Source organism: Cygnus atratus, chromosome 8, assembly GCF_013377495.2.
Source record: "Cygnus atratus isolate AKBS03 ecotype Queensland, Australia chromosome 8, CAtr_DNAZoo_HiC_assembly, whole genome shotgun sequence".
NCBI lineage: Eukaryota > Metazoa > Chordata > Aves > Anseriformes > Anatidae > Cygnus > Cygnus atratus.
In genome coordinates this window covers 542,473-562,662 of record NC_066369.1, presented here as the reverse complement: position 1 = coordinate 562,662, position 20,190 = coordinate 542,473, and the positions used below count along the sequence as shown (strand labels likewise).

General features: G+C 42.1%; 1 long non-coding RNA gene across 1 annotated transcript in view; it reads left to right on the top strand.

Moving 5' to 3' along the window:
* LOC126913398 (uncharacterized) overlaps positions 1–20,190 on the top strand; it is a 59,424-nt gene that overhangs the window by 19,186 nt on the left and 20,048 nt on the right. The window lies entirely within an intron of this gene.

The window sequence follows — 20,190 nt, the reverse complement described above, 5'->3', positions numbered from 1 at the left end:
ATAGACACACTATACATGAACCTTACCACTAAATAAATATTTAATTAGGAAGGTGAGTCTGTTTGTGGGATTTGACTAGATATTCTGGTTCTGGGTAGCATCGTAAATGGCAAGGTCTGACTCCCTGATAAGAAAGTACTTGGAAACCCAGGGAGGGGTAGGGACATTCTGGAAGAGAAGGCTCGTGGCCTTTTATCCAAGCATGTTCTCTGTGTGTGCAGAACAAAAACCATATTATCTAAAAACACAGTATTGGAGAATATGCATAAGATAAAGCAACATGAATAGTAAGAATAAACTGTCAAGCAAACATGCTCACTTTCTCCCTGATCTGGCAGAGGTGGGAGTACCTATATTTCTGGCTTTCTCTGTCATGTTGTATACAACATCATCAGAACTTTGTCCTGCTAACAACATGTTACCAGTAACAGATACTATATATTAAATTTTGAGTTCCAGCGGAATTTGGGAATGGAATCAAGTCAGCCAACCTGGTCATAAGAAAACAAAGATTCTCATTGCAGTCAAAAAAGGCACAAGAAGATTGGTAAATGTACTTTGCCATTCACTTTTAAAAAGCGCTGAGGAGATCCTGGACGTGGGTACCAGGTCAGTACTATAAGTACTACTACAGTACCAGGAAAACTTATTCAAATGTTAAAAATACTGAGTTCTTGAAAACAAGGTGACAGTGACTTGATAAAGCCAAGTCCAGTGTGTCTTTTTGACCTAGCAGATCATAAAGGTGTGATTCTTTTCAGTTCTCTAATAAATAAATGAATAACATGCTAAAAAGGAGTTATAAAATAAAATTACTTACTCTCTCATAGACACAGAAGTCTTGCATAAGGCCGTTCTACATAGACACGAAAAGTAAAGTACAGTTTCAGCTTGGAAACTTCGTAACATGTGGGAAAGAGCAGAATTACTTGATTAGGTCTCAGTGCAGTTAACACTCTACATTCAGCTGAATTAGAAATGAGATGGGGATGGGGAAGTGGTAAACATTACTAAGTATTAGCAGATGGGTTTCAGAAAGCATCCCTGATGAACAGGTTAGGCAATGATTGTTCACAAGAAGGGTGACCTTCTGCTTGGTGGTCTTTTGTCTAATATATCTCAAAATTTAGCAACTGTAAGACCAGAGTGCTTTTTAGCTGAATGGAGGATTAAATTTGATAGAAAATTTCCCATAAAAAAAAGGTTGGGTTATGTTAGAGAGAGATTAAAACAGAGACTCAGCAGTATTTTCAGACAGTCTGTGTATGAAAAGCAGTTTGGCCTGAAAACTTGAAGGCTGAACTGTCTGGCTACAGACTTGAAAATAGTACTGTGTCTGTGTAAGTTTTGCTCCTATTTTTAGGATTCTGATTGTGTAATCTGCAATTGTGATGGTGAGCATTTATGTGGGTCATTTCTTTGGCTCTAGTGGGAGTGCTTATGGGAATAAGAATATACCAACGCTAGTAACTTCTACTGTGTAGTTCTCCTGTTTTTGTCCAACCTTGCTCAAAGTAGGAAGTAGGGGCATATTGTGCTGAGGTGTTGATCACAAGTACACATCCATTCATTTTTCTCTTGATGGGAAAATGGCCTGCTCTGACAGGATTTGGGCCCAGGACTCTATAGTGAGCACTGGAACTAGCAGAAGTGACTGAGCCTAAGAAAGGTTCCAGCTTTGTGTTCTCCAGGCAAGGTCAGAAAACCAGCCTAAGTGCCAGCTACCAGGCACCAGAAGCTAGAACCATGAACTAAAATGCTGGGTGCTCATTTTATTTTACTCCATTCTAAAAAATTCCTACTCCATTCCTAAAATTCTGCCTATCTGCACATCATAGTGATAGGATATAAAAATATTTTCAGTTGAAGACCAAAAACGTAATTGGTACAGCCAGAGGAGTATGCTACGTTCCTAAAAATTCTTGCAGTCACCCATTAGGAAAATGAGGCTAGCTAAGAGTTACACTGCCATCTAACTATGAGCGTAATCTCTCATAATATTGTTCTAAAGGTCTGGAAGTATTCCAGATATGTGATCAAATTACTTGAATCCAAAAGATACCTAAGTGATGCAATGAAGAGATTAACCATAGATGAAGCAACTGAAAACATGTCAAGTGACTGAAATAAGACCAGTACAAATGGAAACAAACGTAAGGGGTATAAAAACATAGCAACAGTCACTGTTGCTGGCTACAATAAGCTTGTGTTAAATGGAAGTAGAACAAAGTAATGTTAAGGGGTTGGAGAATAAAAGATAAAGGCAGTTTCAGAATTTTCTGTTGTAAACCCTACCTTTTATGGAGGAATGCAGCAGAAGGTAGTGCACTTCAAAAGAACAACGCACAAAGATGGGAGTAGATAACTAGGTGAATGAAACACATGCCATGCTTAAAATAGAAGACTCTACCTGGACTCTTCTTTGAAAAAAGAAAAATCAAACCATTAGCAGTTTGTGCTTAACAGAAAATACTGTTGCTGCAAGCAGTTTGCACAGCAGAGGTCCTGCCTAATGTCCGTAGAACAGTGAATAATGGTTAAATGGCTGTCCCTAACCAGTGACGCTGTTTACATGAGAGGCAATTCCAGTGCTAAGGCAGTGTGAAATACAACGGCAAAATGAAGTGTTGTTTTAGTAGGAGAAAGGGAAGACAAGCAATAGCAGCAAACTTAAAGGGTTTGAAAAATTAGGAGAAAAAACTGAAAACAGACAACAGGAAAGAAAGCGAACAGCCAGATTGTGCAACTCAGTTAATGTGTGTCAAGGCCTTGGGAGTTTGCCAGTAGCATGTTCTACATGGCTTAATGTCAGCAGATTTTAAAGCATGAATGTGTTTTATACCTGTCAGTACTCTCAGAGTTCAGGTTGGGCATGTGGGAATCCAGCTGGGCGTGGGTGTTGTACTTGAGGCTTCAGAGTTTCTGCTCACAGGTTTTTTTACATGCTCTTGGGTGGGTTCCCTGCTGTCCTGTATTGCAACTGCGTACATGCTGCAGATGGTCTTCTCATGGGCAACGAATGTAGGTGGCTTTGCTGCCTGTGAGCCAGCTATCAACAAATCTTGGAGATTTCTGCCCCTTAGCAGATACGGTAGAAAAGGTCAAAAGACATTTTGTGTAGAAGTAAACAAATGGTAGATGTACGAACAGTGCAAACTAAAAGAAAACTAAAAGCCTCCTTATGGTAGGAGACCAGAACAAAAAGCGAGGCCTTCTAACTAATGCGGAGAGAAATGTGTCATTGCTGAACTGAAGGGTGTGTTGAGTTGAGTGAAAGAACATGTTGGACAGGGGAACGAACGGCTGGGATTCATTTAATTGTAACACTCAAAACGCCAGACCATAGCGTCAGAATTTCTGCAAAGCTGAGAGTTTCTCAAGAGAACATCCTCATCTGCTGACTTGAATGAAATAGTGGGAAAAACAGCATCAGCCAAATGACTTTAATCTAGATATGCTCCAGCAAATGATATTTGATGAGGAAATTCCAGAATATTCACTATAAATATACTATTCGGATGACATCAATTCCTGTTTTCTATTAGTTCTCTGCACCCCAAGTTCCACACGATGTGAAAGCAAATATTTGATAGGCATGCAGTATATTTTGACAAAAAAATGTGGAAACACACCAAAGTAGCGTGACAAAAACCTGCATTGTATATTTGGAATTGAGACAACGCAAACTTCTTAAAAAATTGGTGGAAATCATAGCTACAGCGGAAATGCAGAGATTGGAAAGCCTGAAGCAAACCAAAGTAGAGCAACTCTAAGCATGCCAGTGCCCTACAATGGAGGAGATACTCCTTGCATATTTACTTTTATGTGGAAATCCTTACTTTATAATCTGGGTAAAGCTGCTTTGCTGTCTTTCTGAAAGCAAGAATGGATGGGAAAGTGAGCTGCTTATAAACTACCTTGGCAATGTTACATCCTCCAAAAGCTGAACATTTAATCTGATGTTTCTGGTTTGACCTTCAGACTCAACACCATTGCAGTTGTAGTACCCAATTTCCAGTAAAACTTGACTTGAGTGTGCATAGAGCCACACAGAAGAGAGATTCTGTATTTAAAAAATGATAAGCAGGACTCTAGATAGATGTTCTTGAGAACAGACTGGGACTTTGATGTGCCCTTTTCAGTGGCTGTGCATTGCCCATTATTTTGCATTAAATGAACTTGAAAATATAGCTTGATACTTCTGCTTTTCTAGCAAAGATGACTAGAAAAAATATCCTGGCTCTCCCACACTCTAGTCCCTTCATCCCATTTGTGCTCTCCTTACAGTTCACTATCCCCTTTAAAAAAAAAAAAAAATTAAGTGACCCTCCAACAGATTTCAGGAATATTGCTAGAAGTTGTGTGCTGAATTCTGGCCTTAAGGGTCTATGACATTTCTCCCTAGGACAGAGAGATTATCCTTCAATTCCTACTTTGTTTAAGTTTTAACTTGAATCTGAAACTGAATTGCAGTCAGGAAACACAAAAAGCTCAGTCAAGATGCTTCTGCGAAGAGTCTTGGAGCAAGGAAATTAGCAGATTAGTTACACCAGTTTGCCAGGAGGCTGTTGGCGTGTCTGTAATACGCTAATTGCAAGGGGAACTTCTGAGTTACGAAACTGCACAGTTGTAGAGATGCATTAATAGGAGCAACAGCAGAAGGCACAAGTGAGTCAATCTGGGAGTCAGTGTTGCCCCACAGAGTCAGAAACCGATAGCTGAAAGACCGCATTGTTGTTTTGTATTTTTGACTGAAAATATCCCATGAAGCAATGCTTCTTTGTGATGGCTGGAGTGCTACATGCTCTGAGATGTAGAAACCCTGGATGTCTTGTTCAAAGACAGATTTTTATTCAGAAAATCTGCATTGTTTATGACTCCTCTTTATCATCTAAGAGGATGGGGAAATGGCTTCCATGTGGGATATACTGTACCTAGCCCAGGAAACCTGGCAAGAATTGCAGACTCAGTGAGCTGAACTTGGAGATGAGACAGTGCAGTGCGGGGTTTGGAAAATGGTCCTGACTGTACACCTTTGTAGTCTTTCTGGTTGCCTGTGACACCTTCAGAGAGATGGGACTACTGTGGTGAAGGTGCATGTGTTCTGTGTGTCACCTGGGTGGGCTGAAGCAGCATAGTCACCGGGGGAGTGGGGAAGTTGAGACCAGTTCCCATGGTGGCTGCTAGTGTGGGCAAAACACATGCCCTACTGTATGCTGGTATCTTATTTGTTTATGTTGTCATTTTATTTAATGTAGATCAAAATAGTTTTAATTCCAGTCAGTGCAGGAGATGGTTAATCTGTGGAGCTTCTGCTCTGGTCAGAATATTTCTGCATGATTCTTCTATGGCCTAGAGTTTTTTATTTTTATTAAGGCGTGGTCAAATATACTAAACTTTAGAAAATTAAATGATTGGTAAAGTTAAACTAAGAAGAAAAGTTCATTGTGTGGTTGCCTCAGCTCCCAAGGAAGTAAAGATACTGAAAAGCTTGCAAGCCCAGATCCTAGTTTTTAATAATCTAAGTTAGTAGGACAAGTAGTACAAGTACTAAGTCAGGAACAAAAATCAGTATGGCCAAGTACTTCCCACTGCTTTCACGCAGTCTGCAGGTTGTTGGATAAATTTGATTTCTCCTGCATACAGATAGAAGAGCAATACTGAGGGAGGTGGTTTTTTTTTTCTCCTTTTTATTGGTATATCAAAGAAATAAATTGACGTGGTGAATCCAGAAAATCTATTCCAGAAGCACAAGAAAATGTCTAGAGAAGTTAAAATCTCCCACCCTGATTTTCTCCATGAGACTGTAGATACAAATTCATTAGTTTCAATTTTTTGAATGCTGATGATCAGAAAAATTAATGAAATTCTGTCAATAAAAGTATATATTTTGATCTTTTAAATCAAAACAAAAAATTCAGAGTGTATATATAACATTGGACCCAAACTATACTTTCTGACTTTGAAATGTCAAAATTGGGTATGTCTAAGTTGGTTTTGTTTTGGAGGGGGGAGGGAGCTTATTTGTGGTCACGGTTTTTTTGATCAAGACGTTTTTTTAAAAATAGCTTTTCTCTATGAGGAATTCTTGATAAATCAGGTTGGTTGGTTGGTTGTTTTTTCTCCTCAAATGAAAACTTCCTGCTGAAACATTAGGCGAATCTTACCATTTTCAGGTTTTGGACTAGAGACTTGAGTTACCCCTAATCTTAGCAAATATCTATTTGACAGAATGCATCCTCAAAGGACTGCTATAAAATGAAAATAATTTTAACTGAAGTAGTCCACAGTGGGGAAAAAAAAATCCTTGATTAAGAGATGAATAATCAATGCTGAGGAAGATCAGCCTTGAGGTTTTGCAGTTATTCAGGCAGCTATTCACTGGGAATCTTAGTATGGTACAAACAAATCTGGGTTTAAAGCCAGACATAAAACAGCTGTGTTCCTGGAAAATTGGGAGATCTTATTCTAAATATTTTAAGCCAAAAAAAATCTGCTATGCTTCAAAATGGTCTCATATGAGTAATCCCATTATCTTCAGGAGAATGAGGACTATTTAACCGTTGCTAGATCTTGTCCCTAACTAGTGATGTATTTATATTCCTAATTGTCGGGGGAAGGGGGAAGGAGAAAATCCTGAATTCTGGAGAATGAAGTTGAAATTACTTGTGTCCCTTACAACATCAATTTATTAAAATACAGAGAAAAGCTGATCTAACAGAAATCTCTGAGGATTTCATTTCTAACTGTAGCACAATCAACGGAACTATTTATTTCTTAGGATTTTTTAAATGAATAAAATGTGGTGGGTGGAGGAGCTTCCCACCCACCTAGTGCCTGAAGTCAGTAGGAGCCCTCAGGTGGTGACTCCTGCTCCAAGAGGGCAGCAGCAGGGGGGCAGGTGTGAGCCAGGGTGGCTGTGTGCTGCCTTTCACTTCCAGCCACCGGGCAGCTCCTTTCAGAAATGGAGAAGTTCATGGCCCTTAATTGGTAATCACTGGCTCGCTGCCAGAGCGGAGCAGAAATGCTGTGTGCCAGCAACCTGCTGGGTTCTGCAGAGAGGTGAAACCCTCAGACCATGAAGAAATTATGGCACTTTGATCCTGCTACAGACTTTTCTGTCATGAAGAGGTGTTGTGGCTTTTAGCTCTCAGGGAAAGCGGTCTCTGCTTGGAGAGGCAGAAATGAGCACTAATGCTTACTTAGTAAGGAACAGGAGGCACTGGTGGTAACCCGAGCACTCCCTCAGGCATGAAATGGATGAAATGCGATGGGCAGTGGAATTCAGGAAGTCTAGTTTCCTGGGGGTGGCAGGTGTGTGGATTCTCCAGTGCCACCAGTACAACAGGAACCCCCTTGCAGGGGTGTTTGAATGAGACACTTCTGTTGTGCCACCTGTACTAGCTTAAATGTAGAATAACGTGCTGTTCTTGCAACTTTGCTTGTAAAATCTGTTCAATTAGCCTCCCTGTTCCAGAGTCCCCAATGGTGGAGGTAACACTGCCTTAGATGGCCAGTCTGAAACTCGCCATCCCTGTTATACTTGGGCTTTCATGGGGAAAAAAAATAAAAAAATGAACCAAGGGACTTGGTGTAGGGGAGAGGACATTACCTGTGAGAATCTTGAGCGGTTCACAGCTGGGTGCAGCAGGTCAGCACAATTCTTTCAGTTTGCAAGTATTTGTCACGTTGAATTTAGCGTGTTGAATCCTCTTCTGTCATCTTTCTTTGGTTAATATGCTCGGTTTCCACACTGCTACTAGGTGTTGGGAGAAAGCAGGTATCGTGTCCGGGTCCTAACCTGGGACTCTGGAGCCAAGCAGGCTGTCCTGCAGTGACTTCTGCTCGTTGGAAACCTCTGGGGTGTTTGGTACCAGGACCTGAGCACCAGACACCTCTGTGTAGCTTCAGCCCTCCCAAAAGCAAACTCCCTCTCCTTTCCTTGCTCACAGCAGTAGCCTGGTTAGAAATGAAGCAGTGTTAAAGTATTTGGGGCACGTAGAAGCTGGGACAGGAGTTAGGAGAAGAGGAGGAGCCAGGCAGGTTGGATGGAAGCTCATTAGAAAGGGAGATGATGCTGAACCAGGAGCGGTAGAATCTCAACATACCTCTGCACGAAACTTACATAAATTCATATACTGTAGCTGCTTCAAGGCTCAAATGTTTATGCGTGCAGAAATAGAGGGTCAAGTCCAGCTGACTGAGGGTCTGTGTGAGGAAAACTTTGGGGTTGGTTTTCTTTCAGAGAAAGACCACCACAAAATCAGAATGATAGAAATATAAAATTATTTCACGTGAATAGACTTATTTAGGAAAAAAAAATAGTAATGAAAGAAGGAGAATGAGGCAGTGCAGAGTTGTTATGGCCAGGTTGATGCTTCCATAAAGCCGAGACCACAGGAGAAACTGTGGAAGTTTTTATCTTGGATACAATAAGCCACCAGAGAGGCTGTTCATGCAAGTTAGGACTGCTCCTGCGTTTTGATTCTTCCATTACTGTTAAAAAACTGTGTCTTATTTGAATAAATAGCCTGAAAGGGAAAAGAATGAAGTGACAGGCACGTATTTCCGCTCTGGTCCTTGTCACAAGACGTTTGACTCTTCCAGATCGCGTTGGGTCGGAGCCCTGCTTTCAGGCCTTTTGCTGCAGCCCAGTGACCCAAGAACAGTTTGACCCTGGTGGCCACTTGCTCGTATCGACAGCACTGTGTGCTGCCCTCCTTCACAATGCTCGGGTTTTGGCAGAGTCCTGCTCTGCAGACCCAGCAGTAGCCTTGCTTCAACGCCTGCCTTATTTTCCTTTCCCAGACAAACTCTTTAATGCAGTAACTGCTGTACAAACTCCGAAGCCCAGAGAGCTGCTCTGCATTCCACTTTCACAGGAAGCAAAATCCGAGCTTGCCAAGTGCAGCTGCTCAGCAGCCCAAATTCCTGTGCCGGGTAGCAGGAGGTTACGTAACGGGAGGACGCGGGGCTTGTGACATTCGTTGTGCAGAAAACCAGAAGTGACCGAGTGAGATGTGGCAGGAAGCGGCTTGTGTGACAGGGACAAATAGAGGTTGAAAGGTGGCAGTAACATGTGTTCATTACTAAATTAGAGCGATGGAATACTCTTTTGAACAGCAACTCCGAGGTCCCTGAAGCTGGTTTTAAAAGGTATAAATGAGGTAAACCTCAAAAATCTCATGGTCAATTTATTTGACAGCATGAGCTTAAATTACCCGAACAGCTGTTTTAGAAACCGTTCTAAGAGAGACAGAAGTCTTGATGCAGCTGTCTTTCTTTTTGGAGACATGATGATAAAAGCAATAGGACTGCGATAGTTTTAAAACCCTGCAACGAGATGGGGCAGTGGGGGCTGGAAGCCCAGCGGTGGGTTCCCAACTGCCCTTGCTGGCCCTGACCAGCCTCCCAGGCTGCTGCCCACAGCTGGGGCTGCCCTTCGGCTCAGCCTCCGCACGTGTGCTTGTCTCCAGCCTGGCCCTGCCTAATGCCTGGGCCCTGCATCTGTGCCGCGGCCTCGTCTCCAGCTCCTGCTGTTCCTCACCGGGCTCGGCGAGGGGACAGTGTGTGCTGTGGTCAGCTCAGCTCCTGCTTGCAACTCCTGCCATTGCTCTCCCTGACCACTCCTTTCCTTGCCTTCAGAGGGTATTTCCTTGCTAGCGACTGCTAAATCATGCCTGGGGCTCAGGCTGGGAGGTGCAGGACAGCTGGCATGGCTGGCACACCGTGTTGCTTACGGCCCGTTGACCTCTCCTGCGCTGCATCAGGCTGCAGCAGGAGCTGGTGGGAGTTGGCCTCGCGCTATTGCTATATTGTAGACATCTTAGACGTGAGAAGACAGGTCTCTTGCCAAGATGCCTCAGTCTTGGTTTTGTAAACAAATAAATCAGAGGAGACAATACAAGGAGGAAACTTCTTTTGCCTCTATACCTGGTGTGAAAGCTGGGGGACGCTTGCCCTCTGCCATATGGGGTTGGGACAGTTGTGGTCTCTTCTGCTGGAATGCAAAAATAACAGTGCCTGCCTGCTTGCTTCAGGCATGAACAACCTAAAAAAAAGGCAGATGAGCAAGTGTGGCAGCCGAGGACCCCCACGCTGCTGCAGGTGGAGGTGAGGCCAGGCTGGACTAACAGCCGGTGTTGTGTGCGTGTTCCCTGCCCGATGCCGTGCGGCCGGAGCCTCTGTGTCCTGGCAGGTGACACCTCTCCTGGCACAGCCCACCCGAGCTTCCTAACACCGTGCTTACCCCGGGGTCCTGCCGCTGTGTTGCAGACAGGCTGGCCTGACCTGCAGCAGGGCTTGCAGCCCCAACGGTACGGCTGGGCTTCATCTGGTGAGCAGTGAGTAAATGCTGTCTGGGCTTTGAACGGAGCATGTGGTAAAACACGGCTCCTGCGGACAATTGGTATTGCAGTGAATCCTCAAGCACAAGGTGGGCCTTTCTGAAGGTTAGCTGGAAATAGCAGGGGGAGCGAACAGCCAGTCTACCCCGTAGCAGTGGTCAAGATACAAAAAGGTGGGGGAAAGTGGGCCGTAATTGATTTAGCAGGATGCTATAGCTCTCATTTCACTTTGCTACAGTAATAGCTAAATGGAAATCCAGATCCCATCTGAGCACATGAAGAAATAAACAGTTCCTGTGGATTTAAGAGAAGAATGAGCTTTGCGGAGCTGTGGTTCCCAGTTGTTCCTCAGTTTACTTGGAGATAGTTATTATCAGAATAGTACATTCTTTGAGGATGAACTAAACTTGTTTGTGTTTTGAAATGGCATACTTCTATCATCATCAACACCCTAAGAAGGATGCTTTGTAAACTTTTCTTGTATCACAGTTTTATAACAACAAAAACAGGCTAAAATACATTTATGGAATTGAGAAGGTCAGGAGGTACTGCCCGTGTCTTTTGGGGTAAACTCTCCAGTTCCTGTGACAGGATTGTTAACCAGATGCTGGAGAACTCTGGTGCCTCAGGTGCTGCCTCATCTGAGGGATCACTTAAAAACTGTGGCTCTCCAGGGATGAGAAGAGGTATCTTACACACTTCTAGCACTGTTTGTTATTATGAAAGCTAATGGAAAAATCAGGTTTGGAAAAGATATTCAGATTGTTTGCTACTAGAGGGGCCTTCAGCAATTTCATAAAGAATTTTAATCCTTTTGCTACAGATCTTCTGTCTCCTCCCTTGTATTTTGCTGCAGGTTCTCTTCGTATAAAAGCTGTACAATTTGTATGAGCTGTCAAGCTGTGCATTGGTCTTTCACCCTGACCTGACCGGATAGGTACAGCCAACACATATATAGGCTGCTGGATCACTTTTAGATCTCATTTTAAAATCTGGTCTAGAGTATTTAATAGAAGGAATTTTACATAAACAGCTGAGTGTTTCTTGTTTGGTCTGCATTTTTAGAACTATAAATGAAAAAGTTTCCCAGTACACTTCAGTGCTCCGTATTGCGTTTGCTTCTACCTGGGGTGTATTCCTGACTCTTAAAACGTGTGCTCTTCAACCTGACGTGCACTGTGGAGCTGAGCTACAAATGCAAGTGCTGCCGTACATTAGGCTGTCAAGGTCCCTTCCCCTGCTGCACCGTGGCACCTCAACCCTGGCTCATCCTCCTACCCCTGCAGTCCCACTCCTGCAGCTCCCTGGCATGCAGCTGGCTGGCAGAGCTACCCGTCAGCTGGAGCGTTTGTTGTTCTTTGCCATTTTGTGAGAAATGCTCGTTTTCTTTGTTGTTGTTGTCTGCAATCACTGTTGCATGGAGTTTCATGGGAAGCTTTTCTGGTGTTGGGAAAGGAGAGGGGAGAGAACACTACTTAATGGAGGAAAACAGTGGGATTAAAGTTCATGCTCCGAGAACTGTTTAGGTTGCTTACACTTGTGTGTGTCCATTTAGCTGTCTGATGGATGATCTTATTTGGTGCAGCCAGAGTTTTTGGGGGACCAGTCTGTTTCAGCAATCTCAACCAGGTAGGAAAGGAAGGGACTGCACATTTCATTGCAGCCCTCACTTGTAAAAGGAGTAAATTCGTGTAACCTTTTAAGATAAAGGCTTAGGCTTTCTTCCACAGATGCCTCTTAAGTGGATCATTTTACTTGCTTCTTCATCCTATGCTTGAGAAACTAGTAAGGAATAAAAAATACTTTTTTAAAGTGTGGCAAGACTTGAGCATCTTGTGATCCTCTTGCTGCTTTCTCCCAATGGATATGTGCATCTGCAACTTTTTGGAAAAGAACACTGTAAGAAAGAGGTATTTTCAGTGTAACTTGATTAGCAAGTCAGTTGCTGTGCATATGGAGCACCAGCTGAGGATCTCCGTGCCAGTGTGTCTTCTCAGTCACTTTTTGCAGGGATATGCTTATTTATTCACAGAATGTTTATCTACCTCTGACATGGACTTTTTTTTAAAACAAACAAAAAACAGCAGATCTTGCAATCTATTTCACAATCACCCTTGCCTCCTATATGTGTTATTTGCCAACTGTAATTAATGGGCTGAGTTTTACAGACAGTGCATGAGCACATTCTCTATATATGTCCTGATTCTGGCAAAAGTTGCAGTACCCAGGCCTCACTCTGAACTGTATTTCTGTAAGAAAACTGTGTGTGTATTGAGCAGGCTTCTGAGATGGCTGTTGGAAACTTATCTTTAAAGCTTTATTGCAAGCCAGAATATTTTGAAACTTGGCATGCTGCTTTTGGAGTAAGTGCACTTCATATAGTTAAATCTGGGTCTGTCTCCTGCTCTCTTTTTATAGTTCAGGTTCCCTAGGGTAGAGGGAAGTACCTAATTGCAAGGCTGTTTTGCCAAGTACTTGGCAACTAGAGCTTCCCCCTGCAATGGAGTTTGTCTCTAAAGCAGATAAAGTCCATTTGGAATAACCTGGCGCTTTGGGCTAGCAAAGGGCAGAGTTTTCAAGAAAAGTTTAGAAATTAAAAGTCTAGTATTTGTAACACATGTATTCATTTCTAGATGCTGTGGATACAATGCTTTTTTAACGTCAGTAGTTGAAAAGTATCTTGTAACAAACTACATTTTTTCACCTCCTCCTGTGTTTTCTTCCTTGCCCACTGTTGGTTTCATGTGGCATTCTAGTTTCATTGGGTCAGTAATCAGGTTATGAAAACATTTTGTACCTCTGTAGCACACAAATATATATATGTATTTCATTATCAAGAAATGCAGATGCTTTATTTGAGTCAAATACACTGCTAGAGATTGCAAAGTACTTTTATGGCTTTGTGTATGTTACAGAAATTTGGCATCTGAGTCAGTGTTTGCAGTATGTGCATACCAAGGAGCACATATCAGTAGAGCAGAGGTACCAGCAGTGTTACGGGACGGTGCTGCTGCTAGCCAGTCCTGTAAATCTGCAATAGTGCCGAGTCAGCACAGGCCCCACTCGAGCTAAAACTTAATAAACATCTGTTTAACTCGAGGCATGTGCTTAAGCTTCTTTGACATGAGCTTCTAAGTCAGGGGGTGTTTTGTTTTTAATCGCTATTCAGAGTGCTTTACTTCACAAGGTTATGCTTAGGAAGCACTTTTCAACCAGGATGGAAGGTTTTTTTTCCCCTAGCTTCAGCCTGCCTTCACATAATGCGGTGAGATGCCGGCATGCAGTCCCAAAACCTGTTTTCCATTTCTGTCTCCCCATATGCCAGGTTTTTAGAAGGGGGGGAACCTAGGGTGGCGCAGCCTAACAGCTGTAGCTTGGCCATGTAAGTCTGCAATCTGGGCAGATAAGGACTGGGACCACAGGGCTGCCGGGTGCAGGTCTGCCACTAGTAGGCAAATAGCCAACAACGTGAGAGTAGTGCCTTGCACTTTCAGATGGTGTAATGTATTCAGTAACACCTTGGTGCTTAGGCTGATTGGTATTTCTGCAATTATCTGAGAGACTGGCTGTGAAAACTTGGAGTGGGCTTGCTCCTTCTTACTCCTCTAAACTATCAAAACAAATAGCTCTTCCTTTTGCACTGAACTCCATCTCAGTTTCATTTTATTGCTGCTCTCATCTGTTTTCTGCTTGTTGTCTGTTCAGGTTCTTCCTGTACTCACACTGATTATTAACTGGAATAGTTTGTGTACATGTATTTTTTATATTATTCTACAATAAACTTCCGAATTAAAATCTCACTTGTCCTAGCTCTCATGATAGCAGGGCCAAAGAGAACTGAGATGCTCTCTTTGCAGAACTGTGGCTGAAAATGTGTGGAGGAAATCACATCCTTGCCTTGACACTGATGGGAAAGCAGAAAAGCTACTGGCCAAACAGGGCTAGTCTGAAGGCTTTTCGTTGGCACTGGGAACTGTTCTTTTGTTCCACCCGGATCAAGGAGCTCAGGTTGGAGGCCTCCTCCAACTCTCTGGTTACCAGCAAGTTTGGGAAAAGTTGTTAAAGATCCCTTCAGTGCTTAGGTCTGGTATATTGAATCGCGTATTATAAATTCAATAAACACGTTTTTGGGAAGGAGAATGTAGAAGTCAAGGCGGTGGGAGCGAGGAGAGGGGGGAACAACCCTTTTGCTTACTGCTGTTGTAAAGATTTCCTTCTGAACCAAGGGGAATAAGGCTTAAATCAGATAATTTTTCCTGTCATTTAGCAGCAGGAGTTATGTTCTGTTGACTGTGTGGTGCAGTTCAAGGAAAAAGTCACCCCAGTGTAGGAGCACAGACCAACAGGAAGATCTCCCTCCCTCCGAGCCGGGGATGTTAATGGCTCGTTACAGTCTGTTTGATGGGAATTGGAATTTATTGTGGTATCTGGTAACATCCATCTTTCAGCTCTTCGCCTGCTTCGATAAGGAAAAAATCCTGCGCTGTTGTGTCCAGCTCTGCTCCTCCTGAAAAATAAGCCGTGTATCTTAAAAAGCTATCTATTACTCCGTTTGTCAGTTTTATAAACTGAAACAGATCAGCTAGAAGAGAGAGGGAGGGCTGCCGCCTGTGCTGTGCGGTGGGGAGGCAGAGGCTGCTGCACCAAGCGAGACGGCTGGGGGCCCTGGGCATCTCCTGGCGGTGACCGGGCAGAGCCAGGCCTGAGGAGCACCCACGCCCGACAGCGGGGCCTTCTCCAGGCCTGGGCAGCTGCGGGAGGCGATCACTGGGGACACTCCAACCTGTGCCAGCTGCAGTGCTCTCGGGACCATGAGTTGCCCCAAACCCTGAAACTGGCACAGGTAGCGTAAGGCTACGCCCCTCCTGTCCTTCAGCCTTCCAGACAAATCAGAGAGCTGTGGACATTGGTTGTCTTTCAGTCTGGGCACATAAAACTACAAAAAACAGTAGAGAAATCTAAAGCTGATTTAACCCAGTCTCAATTTACAAGCTACAGCTTAAGAGTGCAGTATGTGTCAGCCTTTCACGACCATGGAGTGTGAATATTTCAGAGATAAAAACAGTGAGTTGTAAGCACTGTGGTATGGCTCCTTCTTTTGAATAATTAATACACGATAGTTTGTGAAATGGTATTGTTTTGTTCTACGACTGTGAACAGTCAACTCTTGAAAAGTAATTGATTTGGCAGAGTACTAATTTTTACCCTAAATTTTATAGGCAGGCTGTAGGCAGAGTAAAGCATGTCCAGAACCAGTCAGGAGTCCTAAAGGCGGCATGATTGCAGAAGCAGCGATTCGCTGAAGTGGCACAGTAATGTCATTCCAAATTCATTAGGATCTAATATGTCTAGAAACTGTGAGCTTTATGTGCTCTATGAAATGCATAGATGATGAATCTTCATGGGAATGTTCCAAGGAAAAGCCCTACATTAGGTCTCATTTTATATGCTCTGAAAGAAGGCCAGGGACTGCAGTTCTAGAGCAGTGTTGGTGCAGTATATCCTCATCCATGTCCAAAATACTTTACCAAGGATTCTGCAGACCTCATTTTGCTAGCTGTTAGGACATTTACCATATCTAAGTTATGCATCAAATTAATGAAGTCATTGATTTTAACAAAAGAAAAGCTTAGCAATCAGGAAGTAACTTGAGCCTCTCCCCTCTCAGCATGGGCTGTGCTCACTTATGTGAGTATTTCAGAATACTGTGATTTTTTACAAGGACAACTGGGGGCAATACCTATAAATTCAAACTACATGTGATTTTTTCATGAAGCAACCGTAGTGTATGTGACTTGAGTTACAGAGCCAGTTGCAAGCAGAGCAGCAATGGAAAATGTAGGCCCAATGGCACACATGAAAGATCCCCTTACGTGATAACTGCATACAGGACAAATCTGCAGTGATGAATTTTCCGTGGTAAACTACCCTAGTGAAATTCAATAAAACAAAAAGTACTAATGGAACAAGAAGACCCCTGGTGTAAGTCTTGTACCTTCCTGCAGTAAGTCAGCAACTGCAGTCCCCTCATTTTTGAAAAGTGGAAGGAGCCCCACGAGGAGCTGTGGGAGTGGGCTGAGAATCAGAGAGCAGAATTTGATATGACTTTTATAGCTAAATAGGAGGGTGGTGAAGGAAAAAGAAGCTGCTGATTTTTTTATAGAAACAAGAAAAAGGCATTGTGTTCTGTGTTCTTTGAATTCAGTGTTACTGTCTCATTTTACCACTTTGTTCCAGTGTAAGACAGACAGGTGTGTAGACATCTAGTAGACATTTCAGCAAAGATAGATTTCCTCCTTTGTTTAAAACTGGTATTCCAAGATCAGATAAGATGAGAGTACAGACATAAGAAAAATGTAACACTAGAACTCTAGAATTTCTTACCTACACTGCCAAGCCCAAGTCAGGGGTTTTGATGAGAAGAGCTGAAATCTAAACAAGCAAACGGACAGCAGCACAGGAACAGGACTCGAGAGAAGACCCATAGGACAATTGGAAATGAAAATAACTGGGGGACTTACACATAATGCCCAGTAACATTCAGAGCAACAAAAGAATCATCAAAGACCAATACCTCACAGCAACACAGTGTGGGGAACCTGATATGGTAGGACTTTTTGAGGGAGTTGGTGAGGAAACACAGGAATTGAAAGTACCTGAGATTTTATCAGTAAGATGCCTCCTGCTAGATATTGGTTAAACCAGTTTGTATAACCTTTCATCACAAAAAGGTAATTCTCTTCAAATACTTCAATTGCTAGGCCACATCCCTATCTCTTTGCATTAAGAAGTAAAACTGCTTATGCGTTAGTTGTTTTAAGTAGTTTAATTATGCCATATAAAGGAAAACTGTAGAATGGATACCTTAAGTAAAATACTTCTTAGCTCTAGTATTTTTTGAAACAAATGCATAATTAAGGCTTAGATTAAAATCTGCATTCTCTGAAAACCGTGGAAGAACTTTATGCAAGAAAGCAAATGACATGTAATAAAAACACCGTCTTCCCTGCCATATCCCCACAGGATAATGTAAGTCTTTCCAGAAATGGAATAAACAATTCTCTGGGGATAGTCAGGAATGGTCATGGTGGTTTGTTTTTTAACATGACACAATAAAGCACTGTATAGGGACAACATTCTTGCAGAGTCAAAAGGACATGAAAGTGAAAAGGGCTGAGTCACGGAGAGGCAAAATTAAATACCTAACCAAAGTTCTTTAAATATGCCTGTTACCTCAGTTGTGCTGTACCCTCTGTTGCAAAATACCCAGTTTACTGGGCCCTCACCGCATTGGTACCAGAAATTTTCAGAGTAACAAAGTTCTATATGCTAGCCTTCGCAGGCATGCGATCGAAGGGACTATCCAATTTCCACCCACTGTGTGCAGGCTGCCAATTTAAATATTTACTACCCTTTGAACTGGCCAGCCAGGAACACAGCAGTAGAAAGAGCATGAACCACATATGTACTGCCATTGGACCTGGTACATGTACTGTTTTTGGAAAAGGGACATGATGAAGCTGAAGTTACATTAGTAGAAAAAATGACTTTAGGCTATATACTTTAAAAAGCAAATAAAGGAAGACATATTGCAATGTATCGCATAAAGATCATTGCTTGAGTCTTGTCTCAGAAAGCTGTCCTTGCTATAAGCCTACTGATCAAGATATAATATTGTGTGGTTATAGAAACAGGATTTGTGTAGCCATACAAGGTATTAATTTAATTTAAAATGCTGTTGTTCTCCTAGGTGCCTTCAGTGTTTAGGGACTTTCTCTTCCCAGCAAAAGTGTCTTTTAAATGAGATGCTAAATCAAATAAATGGGAGAAATCTGTTTGTTTTTATTATTATTATTTTTTTATTTCCATTGTATTGTACATTGTTTCCAGCACTTAAGAAAATTTCAGGTGTACCCTGCTAAATGCAAACATTCTTTTACACGTCATCAGTTCAGAAGAACATGCTGCTTATTCATCATCAAATAGTTCTGAGGCAAACTCTATAGGTGTTTTTTTTTGTATTTATATTTGTTTCTTTGTATTTTGCCAATTAGTAGGACTAGTTAGAGAGATGCTAAGAAAATATATCATCTTTGTAAAAGAAATGTTTTTTTCGTTTGTTTGTTTGGCGGTCATAACCAAAATAAGATGTTGCACAGTAGCCAGAATAGAATACAAAGTCCACCATGAGTTTGATGTGATTTTTTTTTTTTTTTTTTTTTTTACTTCTTGCAAAATCACAATACCTTGATTGCTAGATAACCCATGTCAGAGGTGCCATGGTATGAAAATTTCTTTAATTTGGAAATTTAATTGGTCCAATTTAATAACCAAAAGGTCCAATCTAGTAATTGACCTTAGGAACTTGGCTAGATATTGGACAGCTATGGAAATATTTTAGAATCTCATCAGACCTGGTGGCCTCAAGAGGCCACTAAAAAGATTCTGGGGATCCTTTTGCACCTGCACTAGAAGCCTTGGCTGCATATTGGTTCTGCATTGCTTTTACCTTTTGGAGAGCAAAGAACATGTAAAGTCTAGGTATGGCAAATGCATAAAATAAGAAGGATACTGAATATTCTCAGAATATTGATGCACTATTTATTTTCTTATCCCCATAACATTTCACTTTTAAATAAACCCTTCAACACTTCGAGTCCGATTTCAAAAGCCGTTGAATCTGATCTCAAAAGAGGGAGGACTGCAATCTCAGGAGGATTTAGAAATTCATGTATACCTTATTGTCAGTATTATACAGAAAATCTTGTTGCTGTTCTGCAGATGCTTCTTTAAATACTTCTAATTATATGCCCTCCTCTTTCCTAATTATCATTTACAAATAGGAAAAATACTGTACGCTTAAAATGTGCCACCATTTCCTCACCTAGCCTTGCTTAGTACCAAGAATAACCTTGTCTTTGCTGTACTAGATACACAGATGTATTTAGATTTGCTCCCAGCATTTTCTCAGGATTCTTCCTATCAGTTTCATCTTTCCAAGTCCATGCTCATTTTTGCTGTCTTTCTTGGTTTCTTTCCAATTTATTAATATCCTTGTCATAGCACTGTGTCTAGAACTTAACAGAAGTCCAGCTGTGGCCTCACAACAAGTTGAACATGTGTTGTAGCACTCGTTTCTGCTTGGAGTTTCTTCCAATTGCAACTATCATGGTAGCAGATTCACATTCAGTTTATAAACGGGTCAAATCATGTTATTAAACTTTAAAGGAATCTATGTACTCAGTTCTTACCTGAAGCTTTGAGACAAAGGAGGCTGTAGCAAGGTGGGGGTTGGTCTATTCTCCCATGTGCCTGGTGACAGGACGAGGGGGAATGGGCTAAAGTTGCACCAAGGGAGGTTTAGGTTGGATATTAGGAAGAACTTCTTTATGGAAAGGGTTGTTAGGCATTGGAATGGGCTGCCCAGGGAAGTGGTTCAGGCACCATCCCTGGAGGTCTTTAAAAGGTGTTTAGATGTTGAGCTTAGTGATATGGTTTAGTGCAGGACTTGTTAGTGTTAGGTCAGAGGTTGGACTCGGTGACCTTGGAGGTCTCTTCCAACCTAGATGATTCTGTGATTCTGTAATCTTAGAACCAATGAAGAGATAAGGAGAAAGCTCAGTGGCAGCTATGGCTCACCTCTAGTGTTTCCCTGCTGTTTTCCAACCAGCCTAACCATACCCTCTTCCTCCTCCTTCCTTCCCCTCCCCCTTTTTATTATTCCTTCCTTCCCCATTAAGATCCCATTGCATTTAATATTTTACTTGAGGTTTTCATCCTTCTGTAGAATGCTGCAAAAAAGTACTTTGTAGGCATGTGCTTTTTTGAACATTTTTCTTTTCAC